The 19,538-nt window shown below is 39.3% G+C and overlaps 1 protein-coding gene across 2 annotated transcripts in view; it reads left to right on the forward strand.

Moving 5' to 3' along the window:
• The first annotated feature begins 233 nt into the window (after nt 1-233).
• CUEDC1 (CUE domain containing 1) overlaps nt 234-19,538 on the forward strand; it is a 128,162-nt gene continuing 108,857 nt past the window's right edge. For both annotated transcript variants that reach the window (XM_075589539.1, XM_075589541.1), the window contains exon 1: nt 234-579. The gene's annotated coding sequence lies outside the window, so the exon portion shown is untranslated. The remainder of the gene's footprint in view (nt 580-19,538) is intronic.

A 19,538-nucleotide genomic window follows, 5' to 3' on the forward strand; every position in this document is an offset into this window, starting at 1 on the left:
ATTATGTTGCTAATTTAGATATACGTTGCAACACTTTTTTTTTTTTTTTTTTTACCTTACACTTACCTGTATTGTGTCCCTTTGCTTTTAAGTTTTTTTTTGTGATTACTATTCAGGATGTAGTATTGAAAGAATTATATTTCTCCCCTCTAGGTGGCACTGTTTGAATGTATTGCTACTTTGTTGGTTTTTTGGCCTGAGGGACACTCCGTAGCCATTAGGTGATGTCACTAACACATGGGTGTTGACTCCATACTGCGTGTTGTGTGTGTCAGTGAACTTGTGATGGTAGCACAATGCGTGACAAAGGTCTCCGTGTAGCACGAAACGTTGCACGTCTCGATGATTTTCAAAATAAATCGGTGACGATGTCATGCACTTCTTTTCCAAGTGTTTATTGAAGCAAGTAATGCGAAAATATAAGTTGCCACCACTAGGAGCAGTTTGAATCAGGACCCCCCCCCCAAAACAAACTGCAACAGGGGGTTTCCTTAGCCCCTGATCCGGGCAGCACTTCTCCAGGAGCTGGTGCAAGCTGTCCTCATCCTCCAGCTGGTTGTCCGCTGCTGCGAGATCCCGGTGGGTAGATTTGCGTCTCTTGTACTTGGGGGAATTGCCGCACTTGCTTTGCAGGGGAAGGGATGGGGGAGGTACTGGGGGAAATGCGTGTTGGGATTCCCACGCCAACCCAAAATAGATGACGAGTGCTTGCTGTTGCTCTACTGCACTTTTTGCGAGTGGCAGTCGTATCATTAGAAGGGGGAGATCAGAAGATAGAGAGGCCTCTGAGCCATATTCATTTTGCTCTTCTCCCCCTGCCTCAGTTCTCTCCCCCTCCACCCCCCTTGCTTGTGTACAGTACCTGTGTACCTCTCTGCCTTAATGCCTTTGTGGGAGTAGCATTGAGTTAAGTGCTATTTTGAAAAGCTGTGGTCCTATGCTCAATTTCAAGAGAGTATCATTCTGTTTTACTGTAGATGCAAAGAACTTGGAACCCCTTTGTTATGTTTGGTAAAAAGGGAAGAGTACTAGGAATGGCATACTTTTATACCAATTTATTTTTTAAAGTTTAGGTTCATAAATAAAGTAATACTGTATTCCCTTCCACTCCATGATTAATATAGATTTCCTTTTAAGGTAGATAAATAAAAATGTGTAGTTTTAATAATGGAAATCACTCCATGCATCCCTTCCTAATGCTTACCATCATGTTTTGACTGTCTAGTATTAAAAAAAAAAATGTTGGGGGTCACTGTCACTGATTCTGCCCATCTCCAATTATAATTACATATTGGGGCTCCAGTTAGCTTGCTCCAAAAATAGCTGCTTTGATGTTAAATTTGTGCTCAATTGAGGTATTTTGAATTTGTGCCTAAAATTGCACTAAAATATTTGTGCCTCTATCGCTCCTATTTTGCCTTTTTTTTGCGTTAGTGATTTGGGGTGCAGTTACTTTGGTCAACAACATATGACTAATAAAGTGGCAACATTTTTTCAACCTTTTCAGTGTAAACAAACAAAACAAACGTGTGTACGTATGTATGTGTGTATGTATATATAATACATATATCGCATTTAAAAAAACAAATTGAATGCAGACGCCAAAGCAAAGGGCAAAAGCGTTGCCGTCTATATATTAAACTGATATTCGTTTTACATCACATTTACAGCTTTGTTTGATATGAGAGCTGCTTAGCATTGTATGTAAGAATTTAGTCATTTAATTGTGCATTTTCTCTTTCACTTCATTATTTTTTTATAATATTGTAGGGGAAGGGATACAGAAAGCAAAACGCGGGGTTATAAGGGGAACATTGGTTGCCCAAAAGAAGTAGCTAATATGCTAACTTGTTATACATCAGTTTGAAAAAGGCTGTTGTCATTGTTAAACCCATATGAAAGATGCAAGTAGAAGATCAACATTTATGTAGTAGAAATACATCTCTGTTAAGGATGGGGCATCAATATTTAGCACCTGGGTCCCAAATGATGTGGAATTTATTTAGTGTATTGTTCAAGAGATATGTTATCTTTTTAAACTATAATATCTTCTAAACCTTGACAAAATTTGAATTGGGGGCTGCTGGTTTCCAAAAGGCTGCGATACAGTATCCAGTTTGAATTACATTGTTTCTACATTACTCCAGCTCTATTTAAATTCCCATTAGCCCATTTAGCACAACAGAGACCAACATTATGTTCAGGTTATGGCTTCAGAAATATTTGAGAATATGGTTTGAAATCTTGTTGCTTTGGCATTAACATTAATAAGCTTGTGTTGAACTTTTCTCATGTCGGGGACTTTTAGTGAACATTAAATAGGCGTTTCTTAATTACAGGGAAACGACAACTGCGATTTAACAATGCCAGTCCTGCATATTTGGCGGATGTGGTCTCTGAAGTGAGTCCGAGTAATGAGAGAAGGAGTTCAGTAACATCAACAATGTAACAAGATGATTATACATCTCTGAACTTAACTGTTTAAGGGCTGTTAAACCACCATAAGGGTACTGTGGCTCAATTCAGGAATTCTGTTAAGCTATAGAACTCTCGTCTGAAAGGTTTATACTTAATGAAAACTGTAAGAATTTAAAGGAAGAGAACCTTTTTAGTACAAGTAAATGTTTCTTTCTACGTAACAATTGGATTTGAATGTGAAAAAGTAGTAGTATCGTCATCGCCTAGTAAATTCAGGAACTTTTGTGAAGATACAGGAAGTAAAGCAGGGTTTGCAATACTGTATGTTGAATTGATCCAGTTCACTATTGGAACATTTTTCTATCTTTGATGCTGACAAAAGACTCCGGTTACAAGAAAGGGTAGCCAAGTATTGCAAAATCTCATCGCTTGCTGGCCATTGATCAAGCAGCTTGTTTTTTTTTCTACATTCCTTGGAAATGCGATCTTCTGTATTGGATACTGCATATCCACATATCCACATTAGTTATAGTAAGTTTAGCTAAAACTGGGATTTCCTTGCTCACTCTGCTGAGCAGGGGAATTCCTACTAAGGGCCAGATTACACTATTGGTGCTAGGAGTGGACACGAGTACTGATGGCGCATAAAGTCATGAATTGAACCTATGTCAGTGGGGCAGGTTGATTTTATATTTATTTAGTACAGCTTTATTATTATTTTTACATGCTTTCAGAAAGCATACAGTATGGAGGAACCAGGCGCTTACCTTTAGTGACAGATTTACGGAAGAGCGGTGAAACCAATATATATGGTTATTTTCTATTGGTGTGGAGGTGTTCCTGCGATCCCTTCTGCTTCTACCAATGATAAAGGGATGATCCAAAGCCCTTATGGAAACGTAGAGACAAAACAGAGTAGGGGGAGCGAGGGATGAATAGATGCACAGATAAACAAATGTGGACAATCAGTTTAACATATATTAAGCCCAGTAAAGGGGGGTGGGATGGTGAAGAATCTATAGGTAGAGGTGAGCTATATAATAGATGCTTACACGGCCGTGTGTAAACACAATCCAAAGATGATATCTTTGGGATGGATGGTAACCCTTCTGCAATTGGGTGCAGGAGGGGTCGTGGTAATTCACAATATAAACAAATACTCACACGGCCCAGTGTGAGTAAAGGCGTAGGGCAGATGTCTTTATGGTATACACCTAGGTTCCCCGTCAGAGATAATCCCGGGGGGGCTGTGCACGCTGCTGCTGGCAGGCAGGGGGTTAAATGCGGGTCTCTCTCTCAGTTCTCCCGTTCTGGGCTTCTCCCCTCCCTGTTTCAGTTAGGGGCGTGGGTGAGGCAAAATAACATATTGGGATCAGCAATGCTCTTAAAAACGTGAAAGTTTAATACACATTAGATAAGATCCACAACAAATGCACTCACATAGAATATCAATGTTCCGGCGTGCTCCCGTGGCTGTGGTTTGCAGTAGTCCCCGGCCGCTCTCTCCTCCGCGTCCGGAGTCGGAATAGATGGCAGTTCCTGGCGCGGCTGTGTCTACAACTGCTTCTCCCAGCTACGGAAGCCCCAATGGTCCAAAAGTCTTCACCGAATTAGAGCAACACGTTTCGCCGATTGGACGGCTTCCTCAGGCTCATTCAATGACGTAAAGAGGGTCTGATGAGCTTATATAGACCCTCATTGCTAATTAATTAAATAGCGGGAAGGATTTGTTGGTTGATTACAAATGCTTGCAATAAGTGCCTTACTCTCCATATAAATGATAAACTCCTTAGTGTGTTCCGTAACACATTGCAATTATAAAAATAAACTTGCTCATTTTCATTTTGTGCACCCTTTTGTTAGTAGGTGTCTTAAGTGTTCTAAAATAACCTTATGGTCTATGTTTGTAATAAGTTAAAAAATGGTACTAGCACCTGTTAACAATCTATATCATCTAACATACTTATTCACAATATGCAGTCATTAGGTTTATACACTGAAGTCTAAAAACAACAATCTTTATACAAATCGCTATAAAAACACACACATAGTTTATTTAAAAAAGATGGTATTTGAGACAATAATTGAGATTCAATCTCTACCTCTCTACGCATGTCTTAGCTGATAGTGGAGTTTTATTTAACTTTAAAATTCCTCATAGGATCACAATAAAATGACAGGGGTTTACATATAAATAATTAGATGTCAAAGCATTAAAATGTTACCTCAATATAAAAGGGGAAAAACGCGGAGAGGGATTGGATTGGAGAAAGAGAGGAGGAACGGGGGGAGGGACGGGGGAAGGAAGGGGTGGTGGGGGATGGGGGATGGGGGAAGGGGGAAGGGGAATAAAAACAAGCGTTAGTATTAGTACCCAGTGGAATTTTTGGACAAAGTATATTAGGGTTAAATAGAACTCTAATAGTTATAAACATATTTATAAAAACGCTGGGATATCCAAATATTCATTTAGGCCGTTTGGTGTTAGAGTTTTAAGTTGATAGATCCAGAACGTTTCTCGCTGTCTTAAACGCCTGAGTCTATCACCACCTCTCCAATTCTCCGCAACCAGTTCTATTCCCCTATAGTGCAGGCCCGATGGGTCCCCCCCATGGGCCAAACTGAAGTGGACTGGTACACTGTGAGTTGTGAGGCCTCTTCTAATGTTGCCTATGTGCTCCAGTATGCGGACCCTAAGACTTCTTGAGGTCCGGCCCACATACTGGAGTCCACACGGGCATTCAAGCAGATACACCACGAAAGAGGTCCTGCAGTTATAAAGTGTTTAGTTTTAAAAACCTCCTTCGTAACGTTGGAACTGAAATTTAGTGTCTCTTTATCCGCCTGTTTACAGGCTTTGCAATCAAAACATTTAAAAAAACCTATAGGTTTTGGTAGCCAACTTTCTGTCTGAGTTTTTTTCCTCTTTTCTGAATGCACTGGGCACTAGTTTGTTCTTAATATTGTTAGCTTTCTTAAAAATGACTCTAGGTGCCTCCGGTAAGTGTTCTCCTAAAACTGTGTCTTTGCACAGAACATGCCAGTGTTTTTTTTAAATTCTTTTTATGTTGTTAGCTTCATCATTGAACTTGGTAACAAAGGGCACTACATAATCTGATTTCTCTTTCTTTTGCTTAGGTACCAACAATTGGTCGTTACTAAGTTCTGACGCTCTGGATAGAGCATTTTCAATTATCTCTGACCTGTAGTGCCTCTCTTCAAATTTAGTTTTCAGAATACCGGCCTGCTCTTTGAATATCTCCATGTCAGAGCAATTTCGCCTAATGCGTCGAAATTGCCCATAAGGTATATTATTAAGCCATTTCTGATGGTGGCAACTACTGTTTAAGAGAAAATTGTTAGCATCAACCTCCTTGAAAAAAGTTTTTGTCTTAATGGTGTTGTCTTCAATATATATCGTTAAATCAAGGAAGTTGATGCTATCAATACTCCTCTCAGATGTGAAAACAAGATTGACATCATTATTGTTTATGTGATTTAGAAAGAGGTCGAGGTCTTCATTGTTTCCCTCCCAGATGATGAGCACATCATCGATGTATCTCTTCCACAGGACCAGATTTGCTCCAAAAGGGTTGCCAGCCCAGATGTTCTGATCCTCCCAGTGTGACATAAAGATATTGGCATAGCTCGGAGCAAATCTGGTCCCCATTGCGGTGCCACACTTCTGCAAAAACATATGCCCATCAAACCAGAACAGGTTTCAGAAAGCATACCGGGATTTGTAGCCCTTTTGAGATGACAAGACTTAACCTATCTTGACAACCTGAGCTTAATTCTCAACCTTGCATACATGAGCATCTGTAATATACAAAGAATCAGATGCTTCTTTTTGGAGCTCTGTTCTCTAAGGAAGGCGATTTAAAACTCTGCAAGGGCTGAGGTGGGTTGCATGTATGATGAACTTTCCTTGATGTATACAGTAGCTCACATTTCACAATGTCCACTGGGCAATACTTTTGGCAAACTGCACCTGCATATTCTATTTATTTAGCACTGAATACTAATTGACATGTACAAAAACGTACAAGACATTTTCTTGTATATCTACAAAAAATGTTTTCTTCTTTTTAAAGAGATACAAAATTCTTTTCAATACTCCATACGTCTATAGGGGTTTTATTTTATGGTATAAGTTTCCTCTCCTGTAGTCATGAGTTGTGAAGCAGCCTGCATTGTAACTAAAAACAGGTGTATGGATATATTTCCGCACAATTACATTTTAATATGTAACACAATGACAATATAACAAGAAATAAATGTGCACCTAATTGTAAGTGATATAAAAGAAATGATGTATACTGTTGATAAAATATCAATTGGTGATAAACCAAATGGGGTCAATACCCTAAAAGTGATATAGTGAACAAATCAACGTGATCTTATTGTCTAAAAATGTCAATGTTGTAGATAGAAGTGAAAAAATGAATACACATGTAACCTTCCAATAGGAGCAACACACGAGTCTGCAGCTGTTCAGTAGGGATGGCCCAGCATCCCAAAAGCTAGTAGAAAGAAAAAAGAAACAGCGCACAACTCATAGTGTATTAAAAATTCTATTGGGCTAATTGTAAAGAAGGCAAGTATTGCTTGTACATAGAGCTAGATAAATCAGGCAGTACATGTTATGGACATGTTACCACATAGCGCAACACATATGGCCGTCAATACACCTGGGCTTCCACATCAATTGGCACGCGTCACAGTTGATTCCTGGATATACAAAGTCCGGTTCCCTCGGTGTGTGCACACGGGTCTTAAATCCTCAGTCCCGAGTCTGGATCTTCTGTTTCAGTCCAAAGGGTTACAGCGCTACCTGGTACTACTATGGTAGCCGTAAAAACACAGCCACACGCCGAGAATCAGAGCTCTGGGTATCATGCGGCAAACACTCTCTATAGATATCGATCTCAATTTATAGATATTGATCTCGCTTTATAGATATATCTTTAGATATCTCTATCTATAGATCAATATCTATATAAGTTAAATGTGTATATGTTTTTTCATATAAGACTTCCTCAAATCAGAGGGGATCAGATACTATAAAGCTTTTAATTGAGATACAGCATACAAATCTATATTCACTGGAGATCAGGACATTGGCATATAAACCAGTCGGAATCATCATAGTGGTTATTTCATCATATTTGCTATAGTTCATGTATTGGTTATATTTGATGTATGTTTTTAATTCTGTGTATGTGCTATGCGGCTTGATTAAGCTTAATCAAGACATAGGACTATCCGTATGGTAGATTCCCATATAGGGATCCATTTTATTGTATTGTATTTTTCTTTCTTTTTTTTAAATAAATTGTATTTTATTTTTATTACTGCTTATTCTGTGGGAAACTTGGTATACCATCAGTGCTTCTAGTTATCATCAGTAATATATTCAGGTGCCAGGGTGTCTTCCCTTTTCTTCTAGCACTTTTTGTGGGGGTGTGAGATTTCAAACTTATATCAGGCTGCAGAATATTCACATTAAATATAGTATTGCATATATTTAGAGATCACACATTAGTGCCTTGATCATTCTTGATCTATAGTTATTTTGTTATACATACCAATGTGTTGAATCCTGTTGTCTGACCTAAGGCCACATGCTCAGTCGGTAAATATCTGCAGCCAAAACGGCGAGACAGAACTCAGGCCCCCGCCTCAGCAACAAGAAGTTAGTCTGAGGTAGTTAACTGAGGGGTTGTACGTAGTTATCTAAATTTACGAATTTAAATAACTGCAGCGTTTCAGCTGCACCTTAGTGCAAAACACTTCAGACAGTAAACGTGCATCAATGCTGCTACATTTCTCACTGTTAGTGAGATTTGCTATTGAAAAGGGACATTTCTATTCTGTACACAATTGTATTCTGTCATCCCAGCTAAGTGGTAGTCAAAGATGGTTGCCATGGAAAGATTCCACCAGTGGTATAAACATTCTAAACAAATTAGGCCCTGTTTCAACTAAGTAAGCTTTCAGATTTAGCTGAGTTTCTTTGTTTCAGTAACCACACCTTTTTGTTTAGGACTTGACAAACTTAGTTGATTAAATTCCTGGCTTCTATGGGTATTGAACTATCCATTAACTGACCTTATTCTGGACCCAGGTTCATATGTAGCATGTGGGTAAGTCCATGTAGCTTCACTCGTTCCCTTTTTAAAGCACACAAAGTCCTTCTATTTTCTTCAACTTTATTGAGAGGAGTTAATAGAAATATACAAGTTGTATATATGGATTGTGCTAGCAGATGTCACTTGTGAGGAGAATACCTTATGAGAGGAAGGTGTTCTGCTATGGGGGAAGTGCTTCTCTGAGGGGAAGGTAAAAAGGATTTCCTTTTCTGAGGGAGCAGTGGAAGAAGTGTCTACTCACTTTGGCTGCTTGTTGGAAAGACCACACTTTCCTGTTAGACAGGAACAGGCTAAGGGGCATAGCAATATGTAGATAAGGCAGGAGAGAGGACTAAACCAATCTCAACTGTAAGCATTGGGAGGTTGCCAGGGCAACTGACTAGAGGCTGTGTAAAAGGGGATTACTTGTAACAATAATGTTGCAATATACACAGCTCTGGCTGCTTTAGAGCAGGGAGAAACATGTAACTTTACCTGGGGAGGGCTGGCAGCCTGAGAGCAGGAAAAATACAGTGAAATAAACAATCCTGTTCCAGGACACTCCCTGTCTGGTATCAGTAGATACAGTACATGTATATGTCAGATATAGTGGTATGTGGAACATATAAAATACAACAACAATGTATCAAGTCCATGTTCACATAACAATGTTGTGCCGGCGGTACCACTGGCTCCAAAGTCCCTTTGGCAAGGGATGCCGGGTAGGTGCACCAGTCCAGGATGGCTGGGTGATCCACAATGTCTCTTTGTCAAAGTCTCTGCAACTGTTTCTTTTTGAACGTGTCAGAGAACAGTCTTTTTTTCCTCTGTAACTTTGACAGTATGCAACCTTTGCGTAGGTGCCAGCCGTGACAGCTGGCTGCTTTGCCACCAAGCCTGAGATGTGCCATTGCTCGCAGGAAGATTGTCTGATTTGTTTTTCTTATTTTAGGCGATCTCTTTGTCTATCACCTTCAGGAGGTTGTTTTCTTCCCTTAGTGAAGTTGACTCATCATCTTTTGTCGTCTGGGCTACTGACCTTAATGAATGCCTGGATATACTGGAACGCTGTGATGCGGTCTACAGCAAGAGTTCCTTTCTCTCACCTTGTGCTTCCGTGATGGCAGTCTGCACGATACCGTCACGTTCCAGATCAATCGTTTTTTGTAGGTCGTGTTCTCGTAGGCTGTCTTCCGTATTAGTCCTTGTCAGATAGGTGAACTATGCCCGTGACAACGCTATGTAACGTCTGTGGCATGACTTAATCTGAGTTATAACTTGCTTAATCTGCTTTTCTTGATCGCTAATATTTGTGGCATTACACATTTCAAGTTCAGTACTTTCCCAGGCCTTCTCTAACTTGTCGCGGTGTGCGTCAATGTCTGTTCCGTACTTTTCATGTGCCTTTTGTTAGTGTAACTGTCCACTTAGGCCTGGCACCTTCTCGTGTGTGTTGCAGTTGTGTAGTGATCTCAGCGTCTGAGTTGTCACTCTCCTGCGTGGTATCTGGTTAGGGTCTGAGTTCTGCCATGCTGCAGGTGTATGAAGGCCTTTAGCCAGTGCGTGTGGCGTGCAGTCTGTTACCTGCGTCAGCGATGGACGATTGTCTTGGATGGTGCCGGTCGGTGTCCTGCAGCGGCTCTGACCCGTGTCCTGCCGGATGTCCGATGGCGTGGCCCTTAGTAGCCTTAGCCATGGCGACGTAGCTCAGGGGCTAGGTGTGATGGCTGTATCTCACTGTGTAGCTGGGCAGAGGGTGGACTCAGGCAGGATATAACAACATTTTAATATAACAACATTTTATGTAATTTTGTCTTTCATGGTTTCTTTCTGCGCATATATTTTATTATATGTTTTGATTATATGTCTCTTTATTAATTATACATTTATGCACAGTTTTAAATGATGTATTTTAGATGTTGTTTGGTTTTGCCTTTGCATAATAGTTGTCATCCTCTTCTCTTCCTCACCTTTTTGATACCCTCATCTGCGTAATTTTAAATTCATTTTATATTTATTAATAAATAATATATTTGTATTAGGGTTATTAGACACATTTTATTGTATTAGTATTAGTGATTCGTGTTTATCATTCATTTGTTATGTATTGCGTTTTTTCCACTGAAGCTGCTATGTACTAAGCAGCGAAGTGTTTCAAATGCGTCTGTGGGAACACACCAGTCTCTCTTGGATCTCTGATATGCTTGTTTTTATCTGAAGAAATCTATGAGTGATACTGATAGACATTTTTTGAATATCAATAATGTTATTACCATCTGCGCTATTATCTGTATATTTTCTTATTTTTCACTTATCACCTTGAGAACTACAGCGCTCCCCTTACCTGGAAGACAACGCGTGACTCTATTGGACCTGGACAGTTCATTACAAGGGTGTAGAGCTGCTGTATTTGTTTATTTATACCTGTATTTCACTTATATTATTACACTAATCACTTTTTGGTGTAGGTTAAATATCCACGTATGTTTATTTATATATATATTTTTTTTTATATATGTTCACACTTTTTTTGGTTATTATCACCATTAAGTCACTTAAGTAACTTTATAGATAGAAGCGCCCGGTTCCATCCTTTTTTGTTAGGATAGGAGAGTGATAGCACTGGGTATAATGCACGGATCTGTGTAGCTGTATAAAGCTGTTTGCTTTGTATAGCTCTTACAGCTGTTTGCTCTGTGTAGCTGTATAAAGCTGTTTGCTCTGTGTAGCTGTTTGGAGCTGTAGTGCAGTATCTGATCTTCCAGAAAGCTGTATTACTGCAGCTTGCCTCCCAGCAGTATGGCTGTAGAAGCTGGAGCTTTCTGTGCTGAATCCTAAAGCACAAGGTATCCTTTTCACTATTCTGGACCCAGGCTCATATAGCATGTGAGTAAATCAATGTAGCATAACTCGTCCCCTTTTAAAGCACACAAAGTCCTTCTATTTTCTTCAACTTTATTGAGAGGAGTTAAAAGAAATATAAAAGTTCTATATGTGGATTGTGCTAGCAGATTTCTCTTGTCAGGAGAATAACCTATGAGAGGAAGGTGTCAATGTTCCAAATTGACAAACGGGGTTCAGTTGATAATAAGTTGTTTATTGTGCAGTATCATCATACTCATTTAAAAGTCTACAAGACTCTCTCTGCCAGGGAGTGTTTAGGCAGCAACCTTTATACATTTTTGGTTCCTTTCTAAAACTGTAACTAGGCAGATTATACTAACCACTGCTTAATTCTTAAACAAATTATCTTACAGCTCATTAAACCTGGTTAAAACTGGCCTCAAAACAGCTATGAATAGGTACCTGGTACACACTATCACAAGAATGTGGGCGTTACTTTAGGCACAGTCATAAATCAACTTAGGAGCGAAATCTCTCATTCACACCAGACACATTCTTACTCACAAAATGGATACTAGACTTAACTGACTTTACAAAATGGAAACTGAACATCACTTTTAATCCTTCTCCAGAGACCCCTCCAGTCCATTTCAGTAATATATCAACAGTATCTTCATTTCAGCAATATTATTTCGTCAAAGGTGTTCTGCTATGGGGAAGTGCTTTTCTGAGGGGAAGGTAAAAAGGATTTCCTTTTCTGAGGGAGCAGTGGAAGAAGTGTCTACTCACTTTGGCTGCTTGTTGGAAAAGAAAGAGCACACTTTTGTGTTAGTCAGGAACACACTAAGGGGCATAACAAAATGCAGATAAAGCAGGGGGAGAGGACTAAACCAATCTCAAACTGTGAGTATTGGTAGGTTGCCAGGGCAAATGACTAGAGGCGTGGTCAACCTAAAAAGTGACATGCAAGGAGGCTCCAAGGATGGTGGTTCCCTTCTTGTAGGGAGGGCACAAGACATGCAGCATTTGTAGAGGGGCAGGGGTTAAAGAGTGACAACTGTGCAAAATAGGATGGTGGCCTGCTGATCACAAATTAACAGAAAACACTGTTTTACAGGTCTCTTACACAAATCTTTAGAATATTTCGTTAAAAAATAAATAAAGTCTCTCTCCCAATAGAGAGCAGATTAGCTAACTGGCAGTAATTAATTTAGCAAGCAGTTGTCATACAAGTTAGCATGGTAAATAATTTGTACCATGTGATTTGAACACCTTTTTAAACCTCTTGGGGACTGTAATAAAAATGGCGGGTAATATTAAGTATGTTAATCAATCTGGTGCTTCAGGGGCTATTGTGGTTACAGTTTGTCTTAAAAATTCAAGATATTGTGTTTGACATGTCAAGACCCTTCTTGTCTGGGTTGATCTACAAAGAGGGCTATTGCTGATGGCTCACTAAAAGTGAAATGTGTGTAGTTTAGAAGGCTATCGAATGCCAAATCCCGGGCAGTCGGCCTCAAAGAAAACTGTAACATTCTTGAATTATTACTTGTGCATCACAGAGAGGTGACAAACAGGTCACCACTTACTTGGAGAACTTTATTAAAAATAAGGATATCATGTGTTGTCTTTTGTATAACAGGTACATATTTGGCATCATTGCAATGAGAGATACAATCCTACCACACTCCTCATGATTAAGGGGTGCCAAAGACAACTTTTTATCCTGTGAAAATAGTTGTTAGGCTGTCAAATTAGATGTAGCATGTGGAGAGCACAGCCGCAACCGAGACGATGTCTTGTGTTTAGGTATTCAGGAAATTAACTTGTGTCTCTATATTCAGTCAGCCTTTTTTTAAACGTCAAAGGAAAAAAAAAATTCCCCCCCCTTAAGTCGTAAAACTCTCAACCCAGTAGCTGATTTATGACTGGGTTGGGCTTATGTTGTTTCAATGAGCAAGAAATAGTACAAAATTATCACCAAGGTAATTTGAAAATTAGAATAAAACAGAGGTTTGTTTTGAGATCAGAACACGTGAATTCTCTTGTACTCCAGTGACCTCTCTGGGACTGTACCTATGACGTATGGTCTGTATAGGGATTTCTGTTTGTATTCTTTTATTTTAAGAAACTGTTCTGCATTTATTGTAACTGTATTTTCGTGTTATAATAATTTTCCTGTAATCTAAGCACTGTCTTTTTTTTATACACTAAAGCCAAACTTGAATAATTGATGCTTTGGGTTCTGAACAGGTTGCACGCTTTTTCTTGTAAAGTTCATTTTTGGACGCTTTTTGCTAAACAGATTTTTGTGTTGTGTGCACAGTTTTTCTTTCAATAGGGACCTGAGACCCTGGCAGATACATAATTACATAGGTTTGCATATTTCTTGTATGGTGGCAGCGATATAATTGCAATCTAGTAAGTGGTTAATATTAACAAATTGAAAGTACCTTGCACAAGAGAAATGTGAGCTGGCTAGAGTAGCCGTGTGTATTAACTCTGGTTGCAAATCTATGGCACGTGCTCACAAGTGTGCTGTTCGTGACAGATGGTATTTTGGGTTGGATTCAGGGACCTTTGCAAAGGTGAAACGTGGACCAGCTAGCTGTGTTACCCATGTTCCATATGCAGGTCACGTGCTCGTAGGTGTGCCACACGTGACAGTGACAAAAGTTTAAACGGACCATATTTATGCCTTGATCTGGGGCAAGATTTATATTTATTATAAATTTGTGGTGAGTAAAATGTAAAAACCTGTTCAGCAAGTATTCTTCCTTACATTACCAACTTATTTACATCAAGGTTGACCTCATCACAGACCTATTGGTATTAATAAATACACAAAGTATATTGACTACAGATGCTCTTTGTTTTGAGGCAAAATTCAAATGGATTTCTTATGACAGTTTGTGGCCTGTGCAGTCTTTTTTCATATTAAATCACTTTGAGCACCCAGTTTGTTTTGAAGGGAGTTGGAGGCAATTATGTGGCATGCTCCTGAGTAAAGTTTTGGGCACCCCAAAACATTGCTGCTGTCTTGCAATATAGTGTCTTAATTATGCTGTGACCATACTACAGATCTGAATACAGCTGGCCTTTCCTGCATCAGTGAGTTCTTTACACTTTTGTGTTTTCTATCTGGTATGCCAGTCACAAATAACTTTTTTGCAATGTGTTCATTGAGGACATGGGAAGTAGATAGCCGTGACCAGAGCACCTTATGATTTGTTAAAATGAGATGTTGGATGAGTGCTGGTTTGACTAGTATTTGTTTTGTATTATATTTATTCTTTTTCTCCCACCCAAAGATTAAAATGGGAAACTTCCAGGAGCAGACTTGTGAGATGGCAGCATAGCTCTGAATCTCTGTGCTGCCTGAATAAAATCATTATCCATCTATGAATAAACAGTTGGGGTAGGAAATGGAAAATAAGAGGCAGGCGTTTTAGATTCTTGCAGTCAGAAGGGACGGAGGCTTCATATCAGAATGATAAGGAATGTAACAAAAACTGCAAAGGGGCAGTCAAATTGGCAAAAATAGATAATAAAAAAAGGATTGCAATAGAAAGTAAGATCAACCCAAAAAAGTTCTTTAAGTACCTTTAATAACAAAAAATTTTTTTGAAAAAATATAGGACCCTTTCAGTGTGAGATGGGGAGGCAGATTATTGGAGATAAGGACAAAGCAGAGGTATTAAACACAATCTTTGCCTCTGTTTACCAGGGAAGAATCCATTGCAATAGTAGTGCTGCAGAAGGAAGCCATAACTTCTTTTTTAACAATTGGTTAACTGAGGAAGAAATGTATGCTAGTATATTAATTGTACATAATAAAAGTTATATCTTAATTAAATTAAACATTTCAATGCGTCACTTGAGTGCATGTTGTGCATGAAGTAGGTTATTTTTCATAGTTGCTATCAGATACATTTACCTAATGTGCACCATCTCGCACCTGCTGGAATTAAATAACTCCACTAAACTATCTATCTTTAAAGATTATCAATTGGGTATAGTGAACTTTGAGCAGGTTCTACTTCTTTTCTACTAGGCGAAAAAGCAGAAATATGACAGACTTCTCAAGTATAAAGCCACATCACCACCTGATGACATTGCAGCGTTCTATTGGATGCTTTGTCCATCGAATCCCCATTTTTTTGGGAACTGAGCAGTCACTGAATCTTGAGAGCATCACAGTTGTCCCCCAGATCTTTCAAGATAAAAATAAATGAAAAAAAAACTTAAATGTCAATGTGACTGTAAGTGTATATTTTCAGATTTGAACTATTGTTGAATACTGTAGCTTGCTCGATGCATTTCTTTTCCAGACTTTTTTCACACCTTCACAGGTTTTTAGTTAAAAAAATAATATGACGTTACATTGTAGATGAGGTTGAAAAAAGACATACAGTATGTCCAAGTTCAACTTATGCTAAATTTAGATGACGGATACATTATCCTATATTTGTACGTCAGTATATTGATCCAGAGGAAGGCAAACAAAAAAACCCAGTGAAATATCATCTAATTATATCTCATAAGGGGAAAAAATAAGTGCCTTCCTGCCTCCAAATATTGGCCATCGGATTAATCCCTTGATCAACGTTCTTCCCATGTTTACTTATTTGGTATATCTCTGTATACCTTTCCTTTCTAAAAAGATGTCCAATGCTTTTTTTTTGAAGAGATCTATTGTATCTGCCATCACAGTCTGCATGAGTAATGAATTCCACATTTTAACGGCCCTTATTGTGAGTAACCCTTTCTTTTGTTGCTGGTGAAATCTCCTTTCCTCCAACCTTAAGGGATGACACAGTGTCCTTTGTACTTCCCTTGGGATGAATAGTTCTTTTGAAAGCTTCTTGTATTGTCTGTGAATATATTTGTATATAGTTATCATATCCCCTCTTAAACGCCTCTTTTCTAATGTAAATAAACCTAATTTAGCTAGCACCTCATAAATCAGATTATCCATCCCCTTTATTAATTTGATGGCTCTTCTCTGCACTCTCGTTCTATAATGTATTTTCTAAGGACTGGTGCCCAAAATTGTACTCCATATTCAAGGTGTGGTCTTACTAATGCTTTATAAAGGGGCATCACTATGTTTACTTTCCTTCCATCCATTGCTGTTTAATGCAAGATAAGATCTTGTTGGCCTTTGCAGTTACTGCATGACTTTGGACACTATTTCTAAGCCAGGACTATCAGAAAAAGACAACAAGAATGGTGTTTATGGAAGGATAGCCAGGAGGAAACTACTGCTCCCTAAAAAGAACATTGCTGCCCATCTGAAGTTCACCAAAGAGCACATAGATGATCCACAATACTTCTGGAATAATGTTCTCTGGACAGGCGAGTCAAATGTAGACCTTTTTGGCTTTCATAAGAAACATTCTGCTTGGCGAAAACCCAAAACTGTGCTCGAACAGAAGAACCTGATCCCAACCGCCAAGCATGGTGGTGTTAGTTTGATGGTTCGCGGCTGCCTCCGGACCTGGACAGCTTGCCATCATTGATACCATAATGAATTCAGCCTTGTATCAGAGGATTCTATAGGAGACTGTCAGGCATCTGTAAGCTGAAGCGAAAGTGGATCATGCAGCAAGACAATGATCCTAAACATATAAGCAGATCTACAAAAGCATGGCTGCTGAAGAAGCAATTACGTGTTTTAGAAGGGCCTATTCAAAGTCCGGACCTAAACCCCATCGAAATGCTGTGGCAGGACCTGAATTAAGCGTTCCATGCAAGGAAACCCTCAAGTGTCACTGAGTTCAAGCAGTTCTGTAAGGAGGAATGAGCTCAAATTCCTCAAAACCGACGTGAGACTGACCAACAGTTATAGGAAACGCTTAGTTGAAGTCATTGCTGCTCCGGGTGGTGCCACCAGGTAATTAATTACATACTTTTTCACACATGGATGTTGAATCATTTGTGGATAAATTATGAAAAAGTATGTTTTTGTCATTTGTTTGATAAGGTTATCTTAATCTACTATTATGAGTTAGATTAAGATCTAATAACATTTTATTTGTGAAATATGTGAAAATTCTAAGGGGTTCACAAATCTCTTCTCGGCACTGTATGTGCTATGACAGAGGTGCGCAAACTGGGGGGCGCAAGATTGTTTAGGGGGATGCAGGCGGCGGGGGCGATTTTGCAGAGAAGCAGAGAGAACAGCAGTCATAGCTGCAATTTCTCCTGCAGCCATTAGGTGGCGCTGTGCTGCACAGCTCACGCAGCACTGGCTTTGACTTCCTGAATGCCGAGTAATGAGTTGTGCGCGTGTGAGAGAGTGCGCGTGTGAGAGAGTGCGCGTGTGAGATGATCATCTATCCCCAGGGAGCTCCAGCAGGACCAGGAAGAGATCAACATAGGATCCCCCGCCCCAGCTAAACGGAGGGATGAAGGTCAGGCAGAGATGGCAGAATTGAGGGGCTTGGGAGGAGGGTGAGTTTTGGGGGACTGAGGGTTATTCTTTGGGTCAGGGGTGTCACTTGGGAGTATTGATCAGCAGGGGAGATTCATTAGTACCCCCCTTGAGTTTGGTTATGGGGATCCCTGATCCCTGGGCAACATTTAAAACGGGAATAAATAAATAATACATAAAACTGGTAGGTAGGAGTGGATGACACTGGGGAAAGCCAATGGGAGAAGGAAAAAAGGGAGGGGAAGGGGAAAAAGGGGGGGGGGGAGTGAGAGGGAAGGGAGGTAGCAAAGAGGTGGATGGATGCCCCCTCAAATGGATTGCCTTTGTGCACCAGAAAAAAACATATTACCAGATGCCAGCAAACAATAAAATAAACAGTGATCCAATACTAGTATACTGCCTGCGCGCACGCCTGCAGCCCAAGCGATTTGTGAACTTGGCTGCAGGAGATTTTAGACACCTGGCGGAAGCATCACAAAGCTGGTTCGCCCTCATTGGCTGAACCAGCTCACGTGCGCTAGCGTCATGTGATTTTGATTACATCAGGCAGAGGGGGACCGAGAAATTTCATGGATGAAAAGGGGGGCTCGGCATAAAAAGTTTGCTCACCCCTGTGCTATGATAAGGTTGAGGCCAGAGGAGTCTGACAGCCGAGTTGACTTGCTCGTAATGAATGCTGTCTTAACCACTAACATGAAAGTTTTTAACACGTGATTCAGCATTAGCTGTAAAATCCATCCTATGCATAGAAGGAGGATATGGGCTATGTGGTGACTTAGTTGTAAAAACTACATTTGAGGCACATGAACCTGGTTCCAATCGCAATCTTTCATTTCCTTGGGAATTTGGGCAACAAAATACTATTTTAATTATTTCGCCAGGAAAAGATTAAGCAGTCAGGGCCTTCTTTAAATATATTTTAAAGTAGTAATGTAGTTTGTAAAAATAGGTGTTTTGGCGTTTAAGGTGTTTGGAGTTTCTTTAACCAAGACTTTTGGATAATGTCAATGAGTGTTGATTGGGACCTTGCACTGGCACGGTGCCTTTCATCGTTACAAATTGACTTGATCATGTGTGGGCCATAACATAAGCTCATAAACAAGTACATTGAAATATTTTCCCTTTCAATGTCCTTGTTGAAAATAAAATAAAATCTCAATTTCTAAATTAACAGAAATAGTCAAAGGATTGCTTTGAAATTGATTACATTATGTTAAGGAAGTCTATTAAATTGTTTAGGCTATTTTTTGAATTAATTTATAATTGTTACCAGCACTCAACAATAATAATTGAGACCCAGAAGTTTCCAAAAAAATAATTTTTTTCCCTGGAGTGTACACAAAATATTTAGAGAAACACAGTTGTATGCAAATAGGACTGTTGAAAACAACTAAAATACAAATGACAAAATATGAAAGAAAAATAACAATATTTATCCACAGCTCTCGTAGTTATTATGCATTCAAAACAAAACAGGACTGGCAGAACGCTCTAGTATCTTAAGATACTGTAGCTGCAAAAAATAACTTCTAGGGGGTGAACGGAACAACTGTTACGGAGGTAAAAAGCACAAAAAAAGGAATGAACTAGAATATACAAAAAAAACGAAAAAGCAGACAACATAAAGAAATAAAACAAAAAAAATGCAAAGTATTATGGTTACAGAAAAAAAAGTAAGGGGGGGGGGGAGGCAATGTTTTGGGTACTGT

The sequence above is a fragment of the Ascaphus truei genome, chromosome 3, assembly GCF_040206685.1.
Source record: "Ascaphus truei isolate aAscTru1 chromosome 3, aAscTru1.hap1, whole genome shotgun sequence".
In the NCBI taxonomy this organism is placed as follows: Eukaryota; Metazoa; Chordata; class Amphibia; order Anura; family Ascaphidae; genus Ascaphus; species Ascaphus truei.